Here is a 26,898-nt window from a genome sequence, read left to right as displayed (position 1 = left end):
ACCATGGCCAGCGGGGCCTCATCCATCATGTATCCCATTGTGTATTTTGGTGGGACGTTAGGGCAGTGGGACGGCTTAAACAGAGCAGTTCCCCTCTATTGTCATTTCTCATTTTAAAAACCACCTGCCACTGGTCATCTGTGCGTTAAATTGAGAGAGAGAGAGAGAGAGAGAGAGAGAGAGAGAGAGAGAGAGAGAGAGCATCGGCCTGACCTCCAACCAGAAGAGCTTCCGGTGTTTGTAGTCATTGTGTCGCTCACAACCAGAAAATTGAATTTTTTTAGTAGCCTCCAGTACTGTATACTACCCACACAGTGGGTGATATATATATATATATATATATATATATATATATATATATATATATATATATATATATAGATAGATAGATAGATAAAAAGATAGATAGGTCGATAGATAAATGTATATATACTTTTCCATGACAATGGCTCCAATCATGGACAGAAGCCCTTATCGAGGCCAGGCCTTAATAGAGTTAGAATGGGGAAAATGAAAGATAGGGTGAGTTAAGGAGGAAGAATACGAGATATTAAGATAAAAATGGAAGGGCGTTTGTTGTGTAGGGGGAAACGAAAATTAATGGATCTGTCCACAAGGAAGAAGATAGAATCCGTTTGTAAGAATCTCTGAATCTAAGATGTAAAGTTTATTCAGGTTATACAATACTACATCGCAGGTTATACAGCATTGCATTAAAAGTTATACAATGATTATATAGATGAATGATAGATGTGTTTTTCTCTGTCTTCTTTACTCGTTTTCGTCTCTCTCTCTCTCTCTCTCTCTCTCTCTCTCTCTCTCTCTCTCTCTCTCTCTCTCTCTCTCTCTCTCTCTCTCTCTCTCTCTCTCTCTCTCTCTCTCTCTCTCTCTCTCTCTCTCTCTCTCTCTCTCTCTCTCCATTTTTCTGCCGGTGTCGTCGACCAACATATCCGAAGATTCATCAATCCGCCGAGGCAATTTGAAGGTAATTTACAGTTAGCCTAAAAATCGTCCAGATTTAAATGAGTCTTCGATTAATTCCAACTCTAATCCTATCCTCTATACGTATCGTTGAATAGCATCCGATCCTGTCTACGGACTGTTGAATATCATATCCTATGTAAGGAACGTTAGATACCATCTGATCCTCTGTGAGTCTATATGAACCAATGAATACCATCTGATCCTGTGTGTAGACCGATGTATTGCATCCGATCCTTTATTAAGACTATTGAATAGCATCCGATCTTCTATACAGATGATCATCTATACACATCGTTGAATAGCATCCGATCCTCTATATAGTCTATACGGACCAATGAAAATGAAAACCAAATTCGGCTTTTTCTGCGGCGCAGGATAGGTTAGTATGTGATGATCCATGATAATGATAAGTACAGATCTTGTGTGCATGAAGAACACAGAGGGATGTTGTACAAAGTTAACTCTTCATATCGAAGGCGTATTCCCAGCGTGTCGTAGAAGGCGACTTAAAGGGGTGAGAGCTTGGGGGCTGGAAAATCCTCCCCTCCTGTTTTTGCTCTTCTGAAAGAAGGGACAGAGGGGCCAAGTGAGGATATTACCCACTATGGCTCAGTCATCTGTTCTCGACGTTACATCGTTATATTCGTTATATCTATATTTGACTTGCTGGGTCGGTGATCTGTTTGGGTGAAGTAATGAACAGATGTGGATGAGGGGAAAAGCAATTTACAGTTCCTCCTGAAATACAAATTGTTATTATATTGGAGACCATGCAAATGGTAGTGGTCGGGGGGGTGGAGGGTAAATTCTGTTATTGGCAAACAATTATTATCATAAATATTTTTATAGATTTTCCTTTCATGACTTTTCGTTATTGATAATACTATAATGATGATAATAATGGAATTATTAGTATTTATTATTATTATTATTATTATTATTATTATTATTATTATTATTATTATTTTTTATTTATTTTCCAGGAAACTACGTGTTCGTATCTGCAAGCGAAGGTCAAAGAAAAGGATAATCCCGTCTCCTCTGTGAAGATTAACATCGCGATTTACTGCTTTCAGGTTTGTAATTTCTGCCAGATGTGGTCAGTTTTATTACACCTGGCTTTTTGTAATTATGCTCCGATATTGGAGGAGTATTATAGTAATTAGCATTACATTATGATAATCATTAGTCCAGTGATTTCTTATGATACTGGGTTTTCCTATTGTATACACACGCATTCATATATATGTATATACACACACACACACACACACACACACACACACACACACATATATATATATATATATATATATATATATATATATATATATATATATATATATATATAGAGAGAGAGAGAGAGAGAGAGAGAGAGAGAGAGAGAGAGAGAGTCTAATAACATCAGTAAGTACCCTAAAGATAGTGGTTATCAATTGTTGTGACAGAGACTTGGTTCATTGAGAAAGTGGAAGGTGAAGCAAAACTCAGAACAGTTTGGAACGTTCCGTGTATGGAACCTAGAAAAGAAAATTTGAAAAAAATAATTGCGATGACCAATGCGCGCCATGTTTTCGTACTTACTAATAGCTAAGATATTGTCTCCACCAGTACTGACCAAGATAGATATGCGCCCCTTCAGCATACACTGTACACCAACCTTCCAGATGCTTTGAGTCTTGCATGCACGGCCATGCATCATGCAGAGGATCCCATCTCTCATGAACCTCTGCATGCCCAGCCCCCCCTGTGTGTGTGTGTGTGTGTGTGTGTGTGTTCATGACTGGCCTAAATAGGTCAGTGTTGAAGGTGACTGGAATTCGTATTCCAGCAGAATATTATATATGATTATTTGCATATTAATGAAAATAGTATGCAAGCATGAGATGCCTTTATTCCCGGGTTATGTAGCGAGTTCCTAATGGTATATTATTTTTTGTTCGCAACTGGTTTTAATTACAGGAATATTTGGGTATACTAAATATGCTGGACAGATTTTTTATGAGTCAATAAAAAGGTCATCTGCTGCACACACACACACACACACACACACACACACACACACACGCACACACGTATGTATGAATAGGAAAATAGAAGGAAAATAAGGTAGTTCCCGTGAGAGCATTGTATGTGTACCGGTGGAGGTGAGCAGTGTGTCAGGTCACGAGGTCAGAGGGCGGGGTCAGGCCGGGTCACGTAGGCATTTGGACGACAAAAGCTTTTCCTCCGGATTGGCGATTCGTGACTGGGATTATAAATGAATGATTGGAGGACGTTGGCCAGGAGGCAGCCAGGTGGGGTACGGCAGGTGTGGAGGAAGCTGGCGTGATGTTTGGCTTTATTATTTAATATATACAGCGAGGGAATGATGCAGGCGAACATTAAGGTCGCTTGTTGATTGTGAGATAGCATGGGGGTCGACTGGATGGAGACCATCATAGGCAAGACACTGGTAAGCTGCTGCATCTTATAGTGGACACACACACACACACACACACACACACACACACACACACGAATCCATGTACCATGACCTTGCTTATACACATTCCTATACACACAAATAAACAAATCAGCAACAGACAAAGGCGAGAAGACAGTGAAGAGACAAATGTTTGTGTAAACAATAAGATAAGAGGGATAACCTTGTAAACAATTGAACGATTTCTGTATCTAGAGTTTGTTTGTGTGTATTGTGATGACCAGAGTAATCATTCTGACTCTTATCTCACTATCAGAGATACCATCATCATTCTAGTCCTCACCGTCATCATCATCATTACCACCATCATTATCATGACCACCAACACTATCATCATCTTCACCATCATCATCAGTGATGCCAAAGTGTCTGGTACGTGTGCACTGCGTGAGACGAGACGCGTCAAACACTGACCAATATGCCTGATTGAAACGATGTGTCCAAATATCCAGACCTTCACATGTTCATATCAGCCGAATATTCTAAGCACAGAGAAGACTCGGTGATGGGTACTGAACTGGAGGTGAGATGGTGAGTAAGGGAGAGGAGGAAGGAGAGGGAAAAGTGAGAGGAGTTTTGGAAGAGTGGAGGGAATAAGAAAAAACAAGATGAAAGTTTACCCAGGAGGGAGGGAGGGACGGAGGGAAGGGAGGGTTCGCTTGTTTTTATTAATTTCAGGGATGAAGTTGAGCGGTTTCCCGCCACTCAGCCACCACAGGGCCTGGGGGAACTTGGCTTGACGACGGCGACCAACTGTAACTTGCCGGCCCCAGGTGATAAGCCAGTTGCAAGGCTGGCCTTAATGGTGTTTATTCTGTGCTGCTGCTGCGTGGAATATCAAAGAAAGGGGAGCAAACGAGAGAGAGAGAGAGAGAGAGAGAGAGAGAGAGAGAGAGAGAGAGAGAGAGAGAGAGAGAGAGAGCAAAGCGGTCCTAACAACAACCATACCCCATTGTCTATGACACCTTCCTTCCATCACCAACTTCAGAAAGAAAATGAAAACCAGATCATCGTACGGCATTCTCGGCCACAAGCAGACGCAGTCATTTCCGCGCAATTTTCAAGCACACTCCATAAGCCAGATGGCTGCAATTGCCAGTATTAGTGGCAGGCAAGCGCCACTCTCGGAGCCAAGGGGGTCCAACACTGTGTACAACTCCTTGATAAGACCATAATGGACTACTCTCTTAGGACTCGAACCTCCTCTCTGTTTTTCGTTCTTGCCTTAACGACACAGTGCTATGAAGGAACGTTCGCTGTAAGTGTGAACGCTGTATTACTGGTATATACTGTATCAAATTATTTCGCTGGTTACAATACTATACACGGGGATATTACCCACTAGATTTACATGAACACTGGAGGAGAATAGAGAGTTAAAAGCCTTGAGGATATATATATATATATATATATATATATATATATATATATGTATGTATATATATATATATATATATATATATATATATATATATATATATATATATATATATATATATACACACACACACACACACAAAGCTGTGTTTTCACGGTTCATTACGGTTTACGTAAGTACACAGGCCAACCCTAAAGGCGCCATGGTATCAGAAGATGAGACACAATTGTAGAGTCGTGAGTCGTGGGTAACAGTCTTGGGACACTACTGAAGCCGCAAACCCCCGAGATTCGTGTTTGCGAAGCAGGGCATACCGAACCCTCCTCCTGTCTTTCGAGACAGACGGAGTATTTCGGCACAGCCTCGTTCGGGCGTGTCTCAGGACTTTTATCCTCCACTGTTTATGTTCTCGACAAACTGCATCAGGTTCAGCTATCGTGTGTGGCCACGATCATGTCCCGATCACCACCATCGCCCACCAGGGGACCATCATGTGCTGGGAGAGATATAACAAGAGCCCCTCCCTCTCTCCCTCCCTCACCCTCTCCCATGGCTCGTATCGATACGGTTTGCTCGCCTCATATGCCTTTGATACACTGGCCCATTACCAGAACCAGTCCTTTGATCTGGGTTCGCCACACCCTAGAGCAGTTCGCTTTGATATTAATTACATGTAGATTGTGATTATAGCAATGATTGCTGTATTAACATCCCATTAGTCATTTCACCGACGAGGAGAATATACAAAGAGAGAGAGAGAGAGAGAGAGAGAGAGAGAGAGAGAGAGAGAGAGAGAGAGAGATTAAGTGAAAGCAGTAAGAGGATGAATATTGGTGATAACCGAAAGTCAATAGCTCGATGGAAACTAGAATTATAAACGATAAAATGGAAATAAAAGAACACCACCACAGACAAAATTCAAGGCAGACCAGCAACATCACAAAGAGAGAGAGAGAGAGAGAGAGAGAGAGAGAGAGAGAGAGAGAGAGAGAGAGAGAGTTACACAAACACAAAGATCACACAGACACCAAGGTCCAAGCAAGGTGGTCTGGCCGTAACTCTAGTGAGAAAGATGCAGCCCCCTTTACAAACAGCAGACGAGAGAGAGAGAGAGAGAGAGAGAGAGAGAGAGAGAGAGAGAGAGAGAGAGAGAGAGAGAGAGAGAGAGAGAGAGAGGGAGATGCTTCCTCTGTGGTGTGGGCCCAAGCGAATCATAAAATGCAATAATCCCATTACAAAGACGACCAAGGAGAATACCGGGACGAATATAAGTCTACTAGATGGCTTCTCATAACTGGTTGGGTCGCTCCTATGAGCCTTACGCCCCTATGATGTATAGGCCACTTTTAAAGATTGTCTCCTTCCTACATACACGCATGCTCAGCCCTTGATGTCCCTTTGCGTTGATCTTTCTTCTCCTTTGAGATTCAGACGCTTCAGTCTTTTTCGAAAAATCGGTACTGGTCTCGTGAATCCTAAGTTCTTGATCCCTTGCATGAATGAATCACTGGTTTGTCCAACACTAGAATGCTATATTCTTCTTTTCTCTTGCATTTGAATCTATTAGTTTTGAAGCCTTATGTACCAGTGTTACGAGCACTAAGACCTAGAGTTTCAAACTCTTAAATATTATGGCTTCGGAGGTTTGATTTTTGATATTTTAAACAAGGGAAACTTGCTCTCTGGAAAGTTAAGTCGTTCTGTTTCCAAAGATGGGATGAGAGAACTTCGAGTGCCCGACTTTTTTGTCTTTGAACCGACAATTTCATGGTGTCTCGTAACCATGATCTCACTGTTTCGAACGGTGGCTTCTTGATGTTTCGGAGCACTGGACTATATGTAATAAGAGCGCATCGCTGTAAAGATTAACTGGTACTCGCTTATGCAATGCTGAGTACTGGGGTCGTAAACTCAGACCCCGCCAATATTACCTCGCAAGCTAAGAACAATATGGCTGAACAATCTCAGACCTTGCTAGTACTGCCGCTGAAGATAAGTTCAGAATGATAGGACAAACTCGGTCTGTACGTCATTTGAGAAGACCAATGAATGTCAGATGTGCAGACTCAAGACGAACTTGACAATTCGTCAGTCAGGCATGACCAGGGTTGTAAAAGTGAAAGACTGATGCTCAAAGCAACAAGGTAAGCTTCCACTTCTTGCATCTAACCCCTGGTGGGAATCGAACTGGTGAATCTCTGATGCACAGGAAGAATAAAGAAGAAAAAAGGAAATCAGTACCGACAAATCTTCAGTTCCATAAGTCATAGTCACTGGACTCTTCCAAAACCACAGACTTCAGACCAAAGCTGAAAATTCCATATAAAACCGAGGAGACATAATGTTAATCCCAGGGAATGAAGGTTTTTGTTGGCCATCAAGAAACACTAAAGATCAGCGTGCTAGAATGTGGAAGAGTGAAGGGAAGGTGTGTATATGAATGGAAAAAGGAGGAGGAGGAGAAGGAAGAAGAGGAGGAAGAAGAGGAGGAAGAGGAGGTGAACATGGGAGGGGATATTGGGGAGGGGTTGTACGTGTTACCATTAGCCTGAGCGGTCAGGTGTGGTCAGCCACAAGTCCGCAACTCGCTCCCCACCTAGAGTTTAGGTCTACGGTGTGGTCAGCTGGCCTCCTCAAGGAGGTGGTAAACCCTACCCTTGCCGCTGGAGAAGAAGGGAATTGTTCACAGTTTGTATACTTCAAGTGGAGAATAAGGGTTCATTGAGTTTACCACACAGGAAGGTGAGGTTTACATTGAGTTTGGAATAATGATATGATAATGATAATGATAATAGTGAAATAATTACGTTGGTGATAAACATTATAATGATAACGATGACGATGATGATAGTAGAACTAGTAGTAGTACTACCATTACTACTACTACTAAATAATGATAATAATGATAATAACCAATGATTATAATCATTATTATTAACTTTCTTCTCTTTCCAGGGTTCAGGAGTTAGAAAACCAACAATGTCATTATGTACACACAACGAGTCTCTAGGGCATATTGAAGTCTGTGCCAACCATCCACAGTGGTCAAGCTACACAGTACTCCACCGTTCACCTTGACCGCTTCATATGCCTTGGTTCATCTCACCGATAGTACGTCGCCCTCTAAATAGAACACTTTCTAATTTGTTCTATCCAATGGACGCCTTTCGCTCTCCAATGATAGCACAAAGCCTTTATTACTCACATTCATATTAAAACGGCAGGGATGACTATACTTTCAGACATAATCCATCTTTGGCGTTGGAGACAATGACATTCCTTCCGCATACCACCACGACTTGAATTCCCACTTACATTCCTGATGTACTTCAGCTGTCGCGTCCATTCCCAGGTACCGACAGCACAACACTTCTTCCACGTCCTCCCCCGTCACACTCACACGGCACGACCACTGAGCTCGACGGTACGACCGCTGAGCACGAAGTTGCGACCCTAGAACAGAAAGAGGTCGCGCCATCGTGCTCAAGAGCTTTGGAGGCTCACACACACACACACACACACACACACACACACACACACACACACACACACACATACACACACACACACACACACACACACACACACACACACATACACACACACACACACACACACACACGAAGCATGATATTCCCAAAAGATTAACATCACTAAATATGAAAAAGTGAGAAAATGTGGGACAAAAACTCTAAGACAAGTAATGTTGGTCCTGAAAGAGTAAGGCACTTGGGAAATTTGCGCCCAGAGAAAAAAAGAATATCATAAAACCCGCCCTTGGATGTATGACTTTAGAACTGCTTCCCACTCTTTAGGGGCAGAATTTACACGTTCCTCCTCCTGCAACTATACTGGGAATGTCCCAAGGGCACCGGTGGAGCGGAGATTGGCCTGACGAAGGCGACGAAGGACGAAAGGGAAGGTTTGTCGCCATGGTGTAAAATGATGTTGGTAATGGAGGGGGACGTGTGTGTGTGTGTGTGTGTGTGTGTGTGTGTGTGTCGGGAAGGGGAGGGGACGAACTGGACGTCTTGCTGTGGTGGTATAATATTTCATTTTGAGGATTAGGAATAAGCCAGATGTTAGAGAGATGGTTTTCACGATGAGGCAAAGGTCGTTATCACGAGAGAGAGAGAGAGAGAGAGAGAGAGAGAGAGAGAGAGAGAGAGAGAGCGAGAGCGAGAGAGAGACGCTAGTTTTATACCCTCTTCCAATGGATTGGAATTACATTTGGAAGCTTCGGTAAACTGCGGTGGATTTTAGAGTTGACTGATTTAGAAACTTTACCTTAACAAGTTCAACTCAACGTGTCTTCCTTACTGCAGGTTAGGTCGGGTTGGACTCCAGTCATGTGGGTTTCTGAGCAAGTATGATCATGTGGTCATGTGGGGTTCAGTTTAGTCATGTGGGGTCCTTTTAGCGACGTTGGTTACTTATGTAGCGGGAAGATGGAGGTATATGTCTGATTATTCTATGACAGTTATAAAAGAATTCTCCTTAGCAGATCTATGAATATGATCCATTATATACAAAATTGTTTCCCTTTAGATGACTTGATTGTACTTGAGGCTGTATTTACATACAAGGGCAGCTTGATTCCTCAATAGTACTTTTCCTTCCTTGTACCGCTCTGAGCAACTCTTTTTTTTTTTTTTTTCACTGCTTCTCGACACCTTTGAAGCATTTCGTCGAGTCGAGCGCTCAGAACATTCTGAAGTTGTTTAAAGCGTGACGGTATGCTCCGTCACATGTAACGGTAGTGACAAGGTCGGTGGAAGAGTTACACGAAGCAGGCGTGGCAGATGGAACAGAGTCCTGACCTGTCTTTTCTAGTTTTCCGTCATCTCCGTCCGTCTCAGGATCTGTGAGAAAGTTTCCATTTCTTTTTTTGTTTTACATCATCTTTTTCTCGCTTTCGCTGTATATTTCGGGTCGTCAGTGTGAAGTATGAGGTCACCAAAGGAATTAGAAGTATATTTCATCCTTTGAAGTCGACCTTCTTCCCTGCAGCTCACATTCTCTACAAAACTGAATATTTCATCAACAACTTTGAGCACGACGTTACGACCCCTGGGTATCCCAGCTTCACCTAAGGTGTGTAATGTATGCGAATAGAATCAGCTTATGTAACGTTGAATATACTATGATTCATAACTTGAGATCTGGCCTAAGTACATACAGCTTTGTATACGTATCGTCTGAACATTTATTTTCTTGAAGGTATATTGATGTTCTACCCTGATGGGTTTTGTAAGTCCTGAACTTCACCCAGTAGATATGGTTCTGTCGTGATCACTTGCAACTCTGTGGTACATAGATTTTTTTGTGTCTCTCTCCTGCACAAATTTTGATCGTTTTTCTGTATTACATTTTCCCATTTTTCTGTTGGCGACATGCTTATAGTCTTCATCAATTATTCGCTCTGTGATCCTGGCAGGAAATGTGAAACAAGGGCAGCAAGAAGGCAAGTTACATGCAAGTAACGATGTTAAGTATAGTTAATTAGTTGGCAATTACCCATTAAGTGAGGGGACTTTCCCATGAATAATTACCCATTTCACGTTTTCTCCTACTTTGTACACTCGCTCCCCCCAGGTGATTACGTCGTTATGTTGTCACGTTCCCATATAATGAGGTCATTTGCGTACAGCAGCAGCGTATGATGATGACGTGGGTGTATTGTATCACACAACGACTGCAGTGTGTGCGTCACCATGCTGGCTCACACCGTCCGTGGACTGCATGAAGATATCAGCTGCATTATCTTCTCATGGGAACGGTGGGTCGCACAGTCCGACTCATATATGAACCAGATGCCATTATCTTCTCTCATGAATACATTTTTATTCATCATATTAGAGTAATGCTAAGATATTTTTTTTTTTTGAAGCAATTGATGCTTTGGCTTTTATTTGTATCATAATTCGACCTGAGTGTCTGCCTCGTACCTCTCACCCAGCTCCCCTGGCAATATATTTTCCCTGATTTATCGTGGGTCCCGCGGACACTGCCTTCGTCAAAGTTACCAAGGGAAAAAGTCTTGTAGGCTTACGGGACATCACACCAAACCAAGACGATTAAAACATAATTCAGTCGATCTAGAGGGAATGGAAGTTGAGGATAAAGTGCGTGTGAGTGTTCTGATCATGTTTTTAGGTGGATTTAGATTAATTCCAAGTTCAGTGGAGAGAAATTCATGATACCTCCAGGTCTCGTGTGTGGTTGGTAACACTGGTTATTTCCTCTCGCCCTCCCGCTTGATGTGGTTCTCTGGAGGCCTGATGGCGTTGTGGAATTTTACTGATGTTCTTTATTTTGGCGAACTAAACAGTAATCTTGGGTACAGTAAATACCACTGGCGTTATATCGTGTATTGCTATTCGTCTTTTCTCATTAGGTTAGGTCATAACGTCCCTGAGCCTTAGTGCAATCACCTATGTGATTGGGAACGGGAAACTGTTTCCGTATGAAGTGGCATCGTTCCTCACGAACTGTGTGCGAAAGAGCCGTTTCGATCTGCCAAGGTCCTCACTTTCCTCGTCCACATAACGTTGATTCCAGTTCATCATCAACGTATGAAGTGTCTCTTGCTATGCTGTACTGAGATCTTGCTATGCAGTACTGAGATCTTGAAAGAACAGGAGAAATCATGTGAAGAAAGAAACTGAGAGGGACGTCTGAGATAAAACTCTCTGATACCTCCATGGCGTACGACACTTTGGGCGAGTTTGTGACTGAGGAACCAACCCTCTGCCGTGAGTCGACAGTGCTGCCAGAGTCGCGAAGTTGTACGGGACAAAGGAGTATCGTGGGAATGTACATTTATACATTTGTGTCTGTGTTGTTAATTCGATAAGTGTGACCAAGGAATGTAATTAATCCTAAAGCCCAGGTTAGTCGATTTCTATTTTCTTGGCAGTTGTCGTAGCTGACGGAGATTGCACGCTGGTGACGTAGGTACAACGGAATTAATGCGTTATATTTGCTGTGACAAGGAAAAAAAAAAGATGTGCACTCTGTTTTTCAGTGTTTAACGTTAGTTTGTCATAAAGTACATTGCCTAATTTCATGTCATAACATGTTTCCATCGTCTGGGACATATGTAACTGTATCAAAAACACAGGAATAGTACTTTAGCGTAATCTGTTGTCTGAATGTACCATTTTTCTCCTGTTTTGCACAGGTGTGTAGATGTGTGCGAATAGTTCATAAGCAGTAGATATCATTACCTCTGTACAATGATACATGAACGCACATATTGTGTTACAATCATGTTGTGCAAGAGTAAATATTTACATATTTGACAGGTTTCTCGCCATGTGTTCAAAATCTTCGTCAGTTGAGTTGAATATGTTATGCTTGTGACTCAATTTTTTTGGTTGGATATGTCTTGCATTCGATGTCTCATAGGTACGTAGATGTATGTTGTCCCTGGTTTTTCATAGCCAAGAATCACAGACTGACGCTTCAGTATAAGAGGTTTCTAACATCGAGTTACATAGCTACACAAACCAGGCGAAATCTCGCTGGAGATCTGGTTGGTGAGTGGGACAGGGAGTAGCAGTTGACTGCTCGGGATACCTCATTGCCTGGGGGTGTGTGTTGGGAGGGCGGGTGTGGAGCGATGTCTCCCAGATGTCTTTACTGTGGGATGCGTCTCGCAGCTGGCTCTGTCTGGCTGACGGTGTCTCACAGAGATATACATCCTACCAAGCAGTAGGCAAGCCAGCTGGAGAACGCATACCCCACCGTCATTATCCAGCAGGTTAGCCCGGTACCAACACCGCAACAGTGTAAGTGCACTTAAAGTGGTGGTTGTATACAAGTTGTTAGCCCATCACCACCGTGTGTGTGTGTGTGTGTGTGTGTGTGTGTGTGAGAGAGAGAGAGAGAGAGAGAGAGAGGTACCTGTCTAACTTCAACATATCCCAGACTGCATTGCTTGGGGCCTGCTAATTACCCTCCTCTCCTCCTCCCCCTAACTCCCGTCCAGCCCTCCCTCCTTTTTCCCCACTATCATGTGTGTGTGTGTGTGTGAGAGAGAGAGAGAGAGAGAGAGAGAGAGAGAGAGAGAGAGAGAGAGAGAGAGAGAGAGAGAGAGATTCGCATGCAAAGTGTAGTTGGATAGTTGTGTAGAGGAGGAGGATGGTTACTGCTTACGTCAGCCTTTGGTATTATGGTCGGGCTTTCTGAGGATGACCTTACGACCCTTGACTATTACGGTGCGACCCCTGAGCACGACGGTACGACCCTCGAACACGACAGTACGACCCTTGAACACGCCGGTACGACAACGATGGAAGTATCAGGTTAAAAGGCAAGCCATCGTGCCTAAGCATCGTAACTTCGTTCTGCGCGCGCGCGCGCGCGCACACACACACACACACACACACACACACACACACACACACACACACACACACAGTTACATGTTGCTCTCCCATATTTTTACTGAGATGATGAATGTAACTAGTTAAGCTCACAAGGATTAGGCTTGTCAAGTTCTTTCATAAGGACATATGATGTTGGCTTATTACCTTATTAAAAAGGTAAGTTGGCCTTATTAACCCATGTAAATACGTAAATACTAGTCACGAACACTCTCTTACCTTCGTAGATATGTGCAAATGATTGTGTATACTCTCATGTATATATACTTTTAGTCAATAACTTACGTATACCATCATGTATGAATATGTATAATGCATCATGTATGTATACCTTCATATATAGATATGTATACTGATCACGTTTGGATATTTTCATGTATACATAGGTATTCAGAATCATGTGTGTATACCTTCGTATATACATTTGCATATCGATTCACATATGTACGATATATACTCATGTGTGCAGATGTATGATAAACCTTCATGTATACCTGTGTATACTGAACTACACATGTACAGCAATACTTATTAGGCCCCGAGAGACGTGCCATCTACCCCGCCCCCCCTCTGCCTCGGTCGCTCCCTGGCATGACACTCTGACATAAGACGTAAATTAAGGGGGAAAGAATGACACATACACACCTACGGTGGGATGGATTTCAGAATTCTTACAAGTGGGGAACTTAGCATTGCAATAACCTTCCCCTCAGAAAATCTGAATAGCAAAGGACGCCGACATGGTTGTGTTAGGTCGCGTGACCAACAAACGAAGCAGGCATAAGGAGACAATCTCTCGCTCGGGAGGGGAAACTTCCCTCACAGGCGCCTGGATTTCCCCTCTGCTTCCCCGGTATTTCCCCCTGAGTAGGATTAGAGTCGTCTTAGATCCACTTGCGATGCTTCGTCTCTCTTCTCGTGGAAGTCAAGTTCCCAAGATGCGTGTCAGCGGTGGGAATCATGGCTGCTGAAGTACGCTATCGGGTGGGATGGGTCTACGTTCATGGGTGCTTTAAGGAGTGTGGGGAAGGGGTGGTCACTGTCTCTCAGCACGAGGATGGGTGTGGTTGATAGCATTGTAGTCTTGAGAGTGAATCTTAGTCTTGTGACGCCAAAGCAAGAAAGAAGACGACATGTTGGAAATGAACTGCTTCAGGATACTGCCTGGTGTGAGGCGGGTCGATTGTCTGAGGAACAGACTAGAGTGTACTGAAATGGTTCGGACTTGTGGAGAGAATGAGCGAAGAACGAGTCACAAGCAGGGTGTGTACGCCTCAGAGTTGGGGGGGAGACAGAGGTAGAAGGAGAATAGGGATATGGAAGATGCAGTGAAAGGAGGCATTGGGGTATCGGGGCCTGAGTGTCTAGGAGGATGGGAGGCGAGTATGAAATGGAATGAATGACTTGGATCGATGTGGTACATTGGGGGAAGGGAGGAGGAGGGGGGGGTGCTTTGTGATGTTAGTGACCGAATCGAGCACGTGAAGCAGTCAAAGTAGATGATGGAATACTCTGTGGGCCTTGGCTGTGTTTAGTGGGGTGTGGTTTCCGAACATTATACATGTTTGACGTCTACCTTGAAATGCCCTCGGAAGGCCGTCCATCCTTCAGATCTCCGTCTGAGGAAAACCTGAGCCGACTCCGTTGTGCTCAATTAGTGTGTGTGTCTGGCTGGGGCGGGTAGGCCTACGCACCCTCCACGACATGGCGGGCTCGCTCTGTGCATGTTGAGGTGTTGTGTTGTTACAACGCTCCTGGTGGTTCATAACACATTCAAGAGTTGTTATATACATACATATATATATATATATATATATATATATATATATATATATATATATATATATATATATATATATATATACACACACACACAACTATTTTTACTGAGTTGACAAGGTCACAGCCATCCATTACAGCTTAGCCAGACACACTGAGTGAGGTAACGGGTGGCCCGCATGGTTGTCACACACTGCAAGCTTTCAGTTGACATCATAGACGAAGAAACTGAAGGAAAACCAGCTTAGTCATTCCAGTATATCTGTCTTCCAGTTGTGCAAGTTTCCATCACCAGCTTCATCTCTGGCCAGGAAAATTACACTTAAGGTTATAATTGACTTTCTCGAGAGACTTACGACCCGACTGATTGACGGGATACGAACCGGTAGAAGAAAATGATTATGTCATTTCTCTCAGCAATAGTCTCGTAATTGTCACTCAAGGTGAGTCCGTTGTTTAGGCGAAGATATCAAAGGTTTGTGAGGGAATACCCGCCTTTATGGATGAGAGTGCCATTGTGCTTTGAGCACCCTGTCATATGACATGACGGAAATGTCTTAAAAGACAAGAAAACAAACAGGAATTATTTTCTGCTCACGACTCCCAGGCGTCGCTGGGTGACCGTCATCCAAGACTTCATCCTTCCGTTTTCCCGATCTCGTTGTGGGGTCGTTATGTATCTGTACGCAGGTAACACCGGCTTCCTCCGCTGGGCAGGTGTGACGAACAGCTACTGTGCGTCATTGTGGAAAGGGTCTGATCGGAAACGGCATTAACCACTATTGTATCGTGGAGATTAAATCCAAATGAACCCACAGGAAATAGAATGACAGAGACGCCAATCTTTTCGTCTGTTTCTCAAGACATCATCAGTACAACTAACACAACCTTGATGAACCTCAGGTAGTTGCCCCCAAGATATCTTCAGAAATAGACGAAAGCTTGGCGTCTCTGTCTTCTGTTTCCTGTGGATATATATATATATATATATATATATATATATATATATATATATATATATATATATATATATATATATTATAAATATGACTTTCGTACATAGAGAACGTTACGTAACCCTGTTTTACATTCACCATTGTATCTTTGTATTCTTTCGCCTGAAGCCGCTTTATGAATTATGGTAACTGCACCAATAAAGAACCGAGATTACTTCCGATTTGTAATTAAAAATTCAGAATCGCGTTGTAAAGTTTAGTGTTATGTTAGCAATTTTTCTGTTCGACGTCCTATATACAAAGGGATTTTATCAGGGGGAGGCCCACCAACCAACCCCCGTGGGGACGACCCTTATCCTGTGAGGATTATATATCAGGGGACGGGAGGGAGCGTCCGACTGCCTCTCCCCGAGGGAGAGAGGGTGAGAGAGGAAGGAGGAGGAGGAGGAAGGGGCCTTTTAGGAGGGAAGAATTAGAATGGACTCGTGAATGTGTTAATTACGTAATGTAAAGGACAGCTAGAGGGCTCTCCTCGCAGTGTTTACTTCATTCTGGCCCCCTCTTCTAACTCTCTCTCTCTCTCTCTCTCTCTCTCTCTCTCTCTCTCTCTCTCTCTCTCTCTCTCTCTCTCTCTCTCTCTCTCGTCCCTCCTGCGAGTCTATTATTATTAAGACTTACCCCTGGGTAGCTGGACCCCCTTGCTTGCTTTCTTGCTTGCTTGGCTCATCTTCACATTTTCTCTTTTCTTTTCATTCTCTCTCTCTCTCTCTCTCTCTCTCTCTCTCTCTCTCTCTCTCTCTCTCTCTCTCTCTCTCTCTCTCTCTCACCTTTCTTGTAGCAACGCCTTTTCTTCACGCTATAAACTAGTACCCCATAATTACACTTAATGGGTTACTGTGGTGAAATATTACCTCATTAATGGCACGTCCCATCTCACTACGCCGCCTTTCTCCCTTCTTCTTGATCTCCTGTGTTATAACCTGTACTTTATGATTATTATAACTGTAAATAGGATTTAAGGGCAGAATGGGTAGCTTGGCAGTCGTGTATCTCTCTAATGTTAAAAACTTCAAAAGCAACTTTTATCATTTTGATTGATACCATCGCTTTTAATCCGATTAATTGGATGTTTAATTCTGTTGTTTTAATCTTGAAAAAATGATTTATTTTTTTAACTGTAATGAACAGAAAATATAATGCTCTTTAAATTAATCAGGGGTGTTTTGGATATTAATTAAAGGTTTCTAATTCAGTAAGGTTCATTTTTTTATTTGCTGTGTATGAAAACAAACGTTACGGGAGATACGGCTTTAAATTTCCCTCATTTGTATTTTTTCGGTCTTCGAAAATAATGAGGTTAGAGTGTGTGTGTGTGTGTGTGTGTGTGTGTGTGTGTGTGTGTGTGACGTAAGCAGTATTCTCTCTCTGATTGTATTTTTGTGACTCGAGATTTTCCTTTAATTTTTATGAACCTAAATTATGAAAGTGTTGGAGGTACATTTTGTCTTCACCGTTACGTCTGTGTGTCTTTCGCTTCATGTTCGTGTGTGTCTCCCTCTGCGTGTCTGTGTATGTTGTTAGTCTGTTCGTTACCCCGTGTGGCGGTGAGTGGTGAGGTTTGACCTGCCTTACATTTGTAAGACAGGAAGTGATGCCAGCACTGGATGGCATCGCGAGAGCCATACTGATGATCGTCGGGATGACTGTGAGACTCGAGATGTCTTGAGGAAATGAGAGTTGAGGAGAGATTCAGAAAATTTGGAACTGGATGTTTTCGAGAAGGAGAACTTTTGCCTTTCAAACAGAAACGGAACAGACGAGCAAGTATAGACGCAACGGACGAGCAAGCACAGGCGCAGCACACGACCAAACACAGTTGCTACAGACGAGCAAGCACAGGCGCAGCACACGAGCAAACACAGTTGCTACAGACGAGCAAGCACAGGCGCAGCACACGAGCAAACACAGTGGCTACAGACGAGCAAGCACAGGCGCTAGTTTTGAGGCTGCTCCACTTTCGTATCGTGTCCTGATGCAAATCTCACTCACTGTCCTGTCGCTTGCTTCACCGTAATTCACAATTTGTGTATCATCTTAGATTCCATTGGTTGTCTTGGTGTTAGCTTAGCTTTCACAGATGGTTCTGGTGTCAGCCTAACTTCCACTGATTGTCCTGGTGTCACCTTGATATTTCTTGTCAGTTTAAGTAATGTCGCGGGCTTGGTTCCAGCTTAGTTTTCATTATTTTTCATGGTCTGTGTGTAAGGTAAAGTTTCATTCCCTGTCCTGGTCCTCTTGTTTGATTATTTGTCATTAACTTCTCTGGTCTTGGCGCCAGCGTAACTTTCATTAGCTGCTCTAGTCTTGCTTGCCAACTTCAAAACTTCATCCAGGTCTTTCTTACCACAGCCATGCTGTCGGTAATTATTCTTCATACTACCTAAAAACGTCTGCAGTTGTTCTGGTGGTGAGGTTGTATACATAATTCTCTCGCTGATAATCTTGTTTGATCTGTCAAGCCGTTATATCCATCACCTTCGTCATGGCCCAGGTATGTGTGTGTATGTGAGTCAGATCCTTGGCCTCATGCGGGTGGCTGGGCAGGACCTTTTCCTGGCTTTCCTAGCGACGCCAGGACGTCTTCTTCTCGTACATGCCATTTAAACTACTCAGCCACTCTCTTTGCACCCTACTTGCACTGTACTTGCGCACTTCTTATATACTCCCTACATACTTGCTCTCTTCATTCTCTCTCTCTTTACACTCTTCGTATATGCTTACACTCTCCATGGACTCTCCTTATGGTTGTTGCTCATTCATGCACTCTCTTTATGGTTGTTGAAGTCAAATACGATTTTCTGTTTAGCGTAAGTTTGGAATGAAGCGTTCGACCACAGTGTTGACACGTTTTACATTATTACGCTCTTGATGTCCATAGTCCGAACCATAATAGTTCCTCCGATAACAGACTTCAGATAAGTTAATGACAACCAACTAACCTGTATCAAAACATAAGCAATAATAATAATGATAATGATAATTATGATAATTATAATAATGATAATGATAATATTAATAATGATAGTAATGATGATAATGATAATAGTAATAATAATAATGATAACGGTAATAGAAATGATAATAATGATAGTAATGATATTGATACACAGCTAATTGTCCTTCTCGGTTTAGCCAGAGGACGTCAGCTACACAAACAATGGAGCCTTTTGTACACATGCCACAACTGTACACTGTCATCCATAGCCAAGCCCCACAAACAGCCTTACGTGCACGTCGCCCTTTATATTTCACAACGCTCATGAGTCTTTCCATCCACGTCACGCCTCTTGTACCCAGACAGAATAAAGCCCCGGTACCCCAAACCTCTTCCCTCTTTCTCTCTCGTCCTGGCATCCACGTCGTCACCTGGACGACCGTCATCATTACCATAGCCTCCGTCTTCCAGCCGGGGTTGCAACCTTCATACCCGACGGTATGGGTTAATAATACCCTCCTCCTGTGGTATACCCTATCATCATCAAGGGGATGGTTTTCTTCACATCGTCTCATCTATTTTGGGTGATAAGCTGGTATTTTTATTTACTGTGGGTCATATGGCATCTGTCATGGTAAGTACCAGTGACGTAACGAGGGATTTAGAAAAGATCTTCAATGTGAGTCTCGTCCTTACGTTGTCCCGAGTTATAACACTAACTTTCCCCGAAGATCTATGAGTGACGTTTCCATTTTACGGTCAAAACGGTCCTCTGGGGCTTAAGGACGAGGCAAGCTTCTTGTGAGACATTCAGGCATCTTAGGAGATGCCTCAAGGCATGAAGACCGAACATGAATAAGCTTATATGGCATTTAGAACGTAAGTAAATAATCTGAAGGTTATATTCGCTAAGCCGTTTGGGGAAAGATTTTAAAAAGGGATTTTTTTTTCACGTCTCGTTTTCTTCGTGTACACGGTACCTAAATTAATTTGGCTGGCTTAAAGGTGTTAATTTGTATTTTTACTTTTACGTAACTAGGAAACAAATTGCTGTTCTGAATGTGGTGCCAAATGTTACGTCTCCTTGCTGATGTAAAAACGCTTGTCAGGAAAAAAAAATATGGTTATATAAAGAAGGTAGAGTTTTAGTTTTTTCACTCAATTTAAAAGTTGCATTATTGTAGGGCTAGACGAAGTAGCGGCTGCAGGGTCAGTGAATATAATGTGGCTTTAACAATGCCTCTCTCTCTCTCTCTCTCTCTCTCTCTCTCTCTCTCTCTCTCTCTCTCTCTCTCTCTCTCTCTCTCTGTCTCCAGTCTCGTTTAAGGCACTCGTAGGTAGGTCGGAGCTCTCTTTCTTTCGCTCTTTCTCTCTCCCTCGATGGTTTGAGAGGGTGGTGGTGGTGGTGGTGGTGGTGTGGTTAGTTAGGGCCGTCTTTGTCAGCTGGATTTGGCTTAGGGTGTTTTTGGAATCGCCTTAAGTTGGAGAGAAGGTTGTGTGTGTGTGTCCGTATGGAGAGAGAGAGAGAGAGAGAGAGAGAGAGAGAGAGAGAGAGAGAGAGAGAGAGAGAGAGAGAGAGAGAGAGAATCTTAATACAGGAGACTAAACTGAACAACACCACTTCGAAATAGAGGAAGAAAGGGCGTTACAAGAGACAGAAAAAAGAGAAACAAAAGGAGGAGAGACAAAAAGAAAGAAGAGAAACGTGAGATGGCGCTTCAGAGGAGCAGACAAAAGAATTGGCTAACCCACCACCAACCCAGCCATACCAACCTACCCAGTGGGTCTACCCCCTGGGGTTGCTGCCGCTGCTGTAGTGAGTAAGGATCATGAAGACTTATGACGTGCGAAGGCTGGGTTGAAGCAGGAGCTGGGTGGGACGAGCCGAGGCTGGCTGGCCTGCCTCTCTCTTACTGAAGGCAGTTTTCGTTGTGTTGGCAACACTTGTCCTTACCTCCCTGTCGAGAGTAAAGTAGATCTTCTTCCTCCTCCTCCTCTTCATCATATCCTCCTTCTTCCTCTTCTTTTGAGTTTGTCTACTTTTTTCTCTCATATTCATCGACAGGTAGTAACAGCTTGGTAGATCAGAAATCAACTGTAGAAATAATGAAACACTGGGACCCACTGATGTTGAAAACTAATCCCAAGAGTCTTACTGGGGTGCATTTTAATATTTCTTTACCGTCGTTATAAATTTTTCAGTAATAAGGACATGACGTATTTTTATATTTAAGATTAAAAAGAAAATTTTGACTCTTCAGCACAGTCCTTGGTTCAAACATGGCTCGTGTTGTGTCCGTGACAGTCCTTAACTGAATAAGCAAGACTTGTGGCCTCGTTCTTGACTGTACGTAGTCCCCCAAGTATCGTCCGCGCTGTTGTCCGTGACCGTCCGTGGCTCCCACGGACGTGGTCTGTGGTGGTGTCCGTGGCGCCAGGGTCTGGGCGGGGGAGTGACAGTAATGGAGTCGAGGAGGCGACTTCTTGCTGGTGCCTGACTGTGTCAGAGTGACAGCTGGCAAAAACTTACAGATTATGCAAATTGTGGGGAAGTTGTGTGTGTGTGTGTGTGTGTGTGTGTGTGTGTGTGTGTGTGTGTGTGTGTGTGTGTGTGTGTGAATAGATGCATGAATGCATATGCGTTAATAGGGTGTGTATGTATGTGTCTATGTCTGTCATTATGTATACATATGTCTGTTAATGGAGGAGGAGGATGACTTCAGATCCACTGCTGTCAGTAACGTGCTAGTCTGTCTGCCAGCCAGGTTGGCCGTCACTGGTGAGGTAGCCACTTTACTGAACCCGGCGTAACGTGGCTTGGGCATCGCACTGGCCTGTGATGAAGCAGCAGACCCAATGGTTGGCGAGCCTACGTTCGTAACCTCGACCTTAATGAACTCAGGGTCAGACTGGAAGAACCCTTTAACCTTGTGAGAAGAGAGACACTCTCATGAGAGAAGGTGATTACCTTCCTTACTTTCGTCCACATGTGGTAGAGGGCGTCATCGAAGCTGCTCTTTTGGTGAGGGTGAGATCGATTCATCTGATGGGTACATTGCGTTAACCCTCTATCCCCTCTTCTGCTCTGCATAGCCTCCAGAGTTATGATAGACAGCCTGTCTAGGGGAGTGAGGACTTGGTTCTTGCATGATGACACCTTGACAGCCACTACAGAGTCGCCTCTGCTGATGTTGCTGTTGTGAAAGAGCTTGGGCAATCGTGGGGTCTCTCCCTTAACCATACCAAATTCGAAGTCATCATCTCCACCCTAGAGATTGCCGACAGCCTGTCCATAATATTACCTGGAGCTTCAACCATTTCCTCGGATTACAGCAGTAAGCTCGGTGCATTGTTGATTCCAGGACCACTGATAATGTTTTCGACGAAAAATTGGAAACTTTTGAAAGGAGGGAAGACGGAATCAGCGTCACAATCTTCCATGACGCTCTTTTCTTCTTCCATCCCAAGCGTTTAGCCTCACCGAGTTTAATTTTTCTTGAGCTTCACTATCTCTCAAGGAGCCAGACTCGGGATATGACAAAACGTGAAATAATAAATTTGAGAAAGACCTCAAGCCTCCCTTAAGATGGCTCCCGTTGGAAGCAGTCAATCATTCCAGTTAAGCTGCTGGGATCAGCACTGCCTCCCAGAGAACCATTCCAGATTTCTGGTCTACGGTTTTCACTTCCAGCGATCTGGTGTCTCGGGTAACGCCAGAAGAACCCTGCAGGTGAATATGACCCCAATTTTATCGCTGTGGCTAGGGCTTCTGGTAACTTCTCGGGTAACTCAAGCAGACCACTTCTCCATGGACATATAGACTGAGCAGCTGGGAGAAGCCTATGCAAAAGACGGCCTCAGCCATTCTGAACCAAACAGCCGTGCGCATGAGGAAGACCCACTACAAGCAGTATGACCTCCCCACTCAGGGAATTCCTACTTGCTTTCTGAAGAGTTTCCCCTGGAACTCCTCTTGATCCTTGTTCTTTTCGTATGTGTACCGTTACAGCTATTCATCTTGTTAGCCCTGTTTGATCTCGCTACCAATATATCTGCATTAGAGAAGTAGCTGAAGAGTATGGTCGCCATGCTTTGTGTTATAACGTTCCTGTGGATGGCACGCCAGGCACTGTGGGACCGACGACATCATTTCAAGAAGTTCTTGACTCTGGTAACTGTTCAGTGGAAACGAGGACCTGATGAAAGCTGCAAGCGGCCACACGGTGTAACGTCATACGCCTGGAAGAGGGGTAGGCAGTTGGTACGGGGCTACACTTGTGCTTCCACCTTGGGTGATACTTGTTATGGAGAGGTTGTTTAGAAAACCGGTGTGGCGCTGCAGGCTACAGACAACAGCAAGAGTACAAAGTATCGGGTCGTGGATCCGCGTTAGTATTTTTTTTTCCTGTTGGATCGGAGACGGTGGGACCTTGGAGGAAAGAATGCTCTGAAGTTTCTTAATGCCCTTGGCTTCCGGCTCATCGAATCAGTCATAGGTGAAAGAGCGACCCGCGTTCTGTTTCAGCGCCTCAGCATGTCTGTTAAGTAGTGGGATGCAAATTCACCTGTTTGCTTTTCCTTTTTCAGGACGCCGAACGATGTTAATACGTAATAGATATTTATCTTAAATGAAAATGTGTGGATAATGTGAATATTTTGTTAATAGAGTAAATTTAAAAAGCAATGTCAAGATGTATCTGATGAGACGTGTATTTAGGAGTGTCTGTTGAGAAAAGTGTCAGTATAGGGATGTAGACACAGAGAAAGGATTGAGATGTGCGCACAGTGTCCTGTGAATATGTAATTAGCTGTACAGGACTAGAAATGTTACGCTAGTCAGTGTTCGAGACAAACAAGATATAACGAAAGAGAAAGACAAATGCATTCCGGTAACCCAAGTAAGTCCGTGTGGTAAAGCACACATAGTCGTACATATGCTTACTCGTATCCCACCGCAGTGCCAGACAAAGACAATGACATATTCCAGTTAAGATTCCTCGATATAAGGCAGAGTATTAAGAGAGACATCTAATCCAACAAAGCCACGACTTAACCGTGTCGTGAAAGCATACCGTCTTACGCTGTAGCCTTGCTTGTAGAATCAAAAGACACGAAAGTAGCTCTTACAAATATAGCAAGTCGAGGATGATTTCTCTCATGGGGAAATGACATGTACCACTGCAGTCTGCATCTGAAGCTAATCCGTCGAGCGGTCTTGGTCAAGTGTTTGGGGGGATATCCTATTGCAGGGACCTCCTCTTGACTCCAAGACTCCTCCTCCTCCTCCTCCTCCTCCCCAACACTTGACACGGTGCCAGACAAGAGCCACAGTTGATGATGCGGAGGAGGGAGGCGATACAGTCCACGGTTGAGGGAGATGATGTAGTCCTCTGATGATGGAGGTGATTCAGTCTCACGGTTGATGGTGATGATAATGATCACGGTTGGAGGCAACGATGTAGTCCTTGGTTGATGGAGGTGATTAAGTCTACTGTTGTAGATGATTTAGTTTATGGTTACTGGAGGTGATATAGTCCTTGTATGATGGAGATGATTTAGTTCACATTTCAGGGAGAAAACGTTGTTGACAGTCGATGGAGTTCATATTGTTGCAAAGTCGATTTTAGATAAGACAGGTTACTGTTGATGTAGATGTTGTATTCCACAGTTGCTGAAAGCTCATGATGACAAAAAGACGTAATATAACTTTATCTGTGTTGTACTGTAAGCTACAAGGCTCTGACTGATTCTTTAAACGGATGTCTGATCGTGCAAACATGGTAATCACAGAGATAATGGCTAACTTACCTCACGAAGTTGATCGAACTATATCAGTTGCGAAAGACGAGGTCGCGATGACCTCGTTGATGTGTATTAATGATACACAGAACCCACGTACGGTAAAGTCACATGCATCAGTCATGAAGGAGATCAGGAGAACCTTCCTCTAAATCTCTTCAGACAGTGGTGGAGCGGCATGGGTTGGAATGTCGTGAGATTCGCCTCTATGACCCGAGTACGAGGGTTCGAAGTTCGCGTGCGGCCCCACATGCTTGGGTAAAGCCTTGTCCCGCCGGTTCCACAGTTGTTACATGATGAAGCAAGCCAAGGGCAGCCAGGCGTCTGAGGGCGCTGCTCTTGTGTTTCTTTACCTGCCACAACTCACACACACACACACACACACACACACACACACACTAGACCTCTGTACTCTTTCGACCATGCTGTTACTAGCGGTAGGAAGTTCGTGATAGTCCTACATATATACAGAGACTAAATTTATGGTCTACGCACAGACACAGCTTTTTTAAAGGTCTCATAGAAGAGAAATGTCTTCTTGCTGGTAATGTTGCTTGTGTTCCGGGGCCTCGACTATTTTGATAGCGAAGGAAAAACCTCTTAGCTTGGTTGATCCCGGACCAAGGTGTTGGGATAGGGACAAGCCTCAGAATTCATCGCATGGCAGAGTATTTCCATGGATTGACTCACAACTGATTGCTGACGTAGGAGAATGTCGTGTTTTTTTTTTTTTTTTGACCACGTCCGAGACGGTCCGGCTAATTCAGCTTGGGAAAATCTCTAGGCGTGGCTGCTGGTGTGTGCCACCTTTAACCTGACCTGTGTACACACATGACTTTTGTCTCAGTTGCTGTTGAAATGCAAAGGTCGAGTCTGGGACTACCGTCTGCCCACGGGGGACTGAGCATTGCACTGGATCATGTGTAACTCCCACGCTTTGAAATGGCTCAACAGGACGGACATTTCGTAACTGTAATACACCCTCCCCCTCGCACAACCCCACAAAAAAGGCTTTTTAATTCATTATTATTATTATTATTATTATTATTATTACTACTATTATTATTATTATTATTATTATCACAGCTATAATAGTCACTGGCCACAGGGTACCAAGGTCGCCAGACACTGACCTACCGAGGAACAAGAACACAGCACAACGCGCCTCGCCTACCTCCCATCAGCTGCAGTAAATACTGCCTGGACGACAGTCATTGTCGAGAACATGTACACATAACCTGATCATCCTCGGAGTGAGTGAGTGAGGACGCACCGTACTGGTGGGAGCTCGGACAGTGAGCAGGATTGATCTAGCTGATGATGACATGTCCTCCAGGGAAGGTATCATATCCAGGATCGAAGCCTCTGGCAGCAGAGGCGGCGGCAGTCACGGCCAGAGGACAAACTAGCTGTTAACCACAGTAACAGCTACCCGTCAACCACGTCAGCAACCACGTCGGACTCCACACTTGAACCGTACCAACCAGTCATGTTGTAACTGCGCCAGAACTACGCTTCGACCACGCCATTACGGTCGAGTAACGATACTACCGTTACCAGCCGTTACCAGCCGTTACCAGACACTAGCATGTCTTTCAAAATGTAGACCTGATATACAAGTCCGTCTTGAATAAGCAACTGTACAGTTACCTTGGCGGCGTATCAAGTGACTGTTATATTTCTTTCTTGTATCTCCCCTGAGGATGTGATTATTACACGAAAGTGCGCTTGGGAACTTATCGTGTTTCATTTCCCTGTGGTAAGAAAGGATATATATATATATATATATATATATATATATATATATATATATATATATATATATATATATATATATATATATACAATGTGTAGAAATCTGGAGTTTTTATCATTCTTAGACGACGAGGCATAGACCCGCTTTTTTTTCCCCCGACGGATGTGATACAGTTAATATCACATGACGCTTCTTCCTGGCTGTATAAGTTAATTTCTTCAGAATCATCTGTCTCGAGTTAATGGACCCCAAATTTATGACTAGTTCCGTTCTGTGGCATCCATTCTCGCTCTCTCTCCCTCCCTCAAACCATTTTCTATTTCGTTTTCTTTTCTTCAGTGCTGGAATTTACGGTCACAATCTGTCGTTGCAGCAA

At 43.6% G+C, this 26,898-nt stretch overlaps 1 protein-coding gene across 2 annotated transcripts in view; it reads left to right on the top strand.

The window, feature by feature from the left end:
- The window catches only part of LOC139756278 (uncharacterized), a 164,778-nt gene that overhangs the window by 88,396 nt on the left and 49,484 nt on the right, over nucleotides 1-26,898 (top strand). The window contains exon 2 of one of the 2 annotated variants that reach the window (XM_071675512.1): nucleotides 1,968-2,060. The gene's annotated coding sequence lies outside the window, so the exon portion shown is untranslated. Of the gene's footprint in view, nucleotides 1-1,967; nucleotides 2,061-11,474; nucleotides 11,740-26,898 lie in introns of those variants that run through there. The other variant, XM_071675511.1, reaches the window with a different exon arrangement.

The sequence above is a fragment of the Panulirus ornatus genome, chromosome 21 (assembly GCF_036320965.1).
Source record: "Panulirus ornatus isolate Po-2019 chromosome 21, ASM3632096v1, whole genome shotgun sequence".
In the NCBI taxonomy this organism is placed as follows: domain Eukaryota; kingdom Metazoa; phylum Arthropoda; class Malacostraca; order Decapoda; family Palinuridae; genus Panulirus; species Panulirus ornatus.
This window is presented reverse-complemented; position numbering and strand designations above follow the sequence as displayed.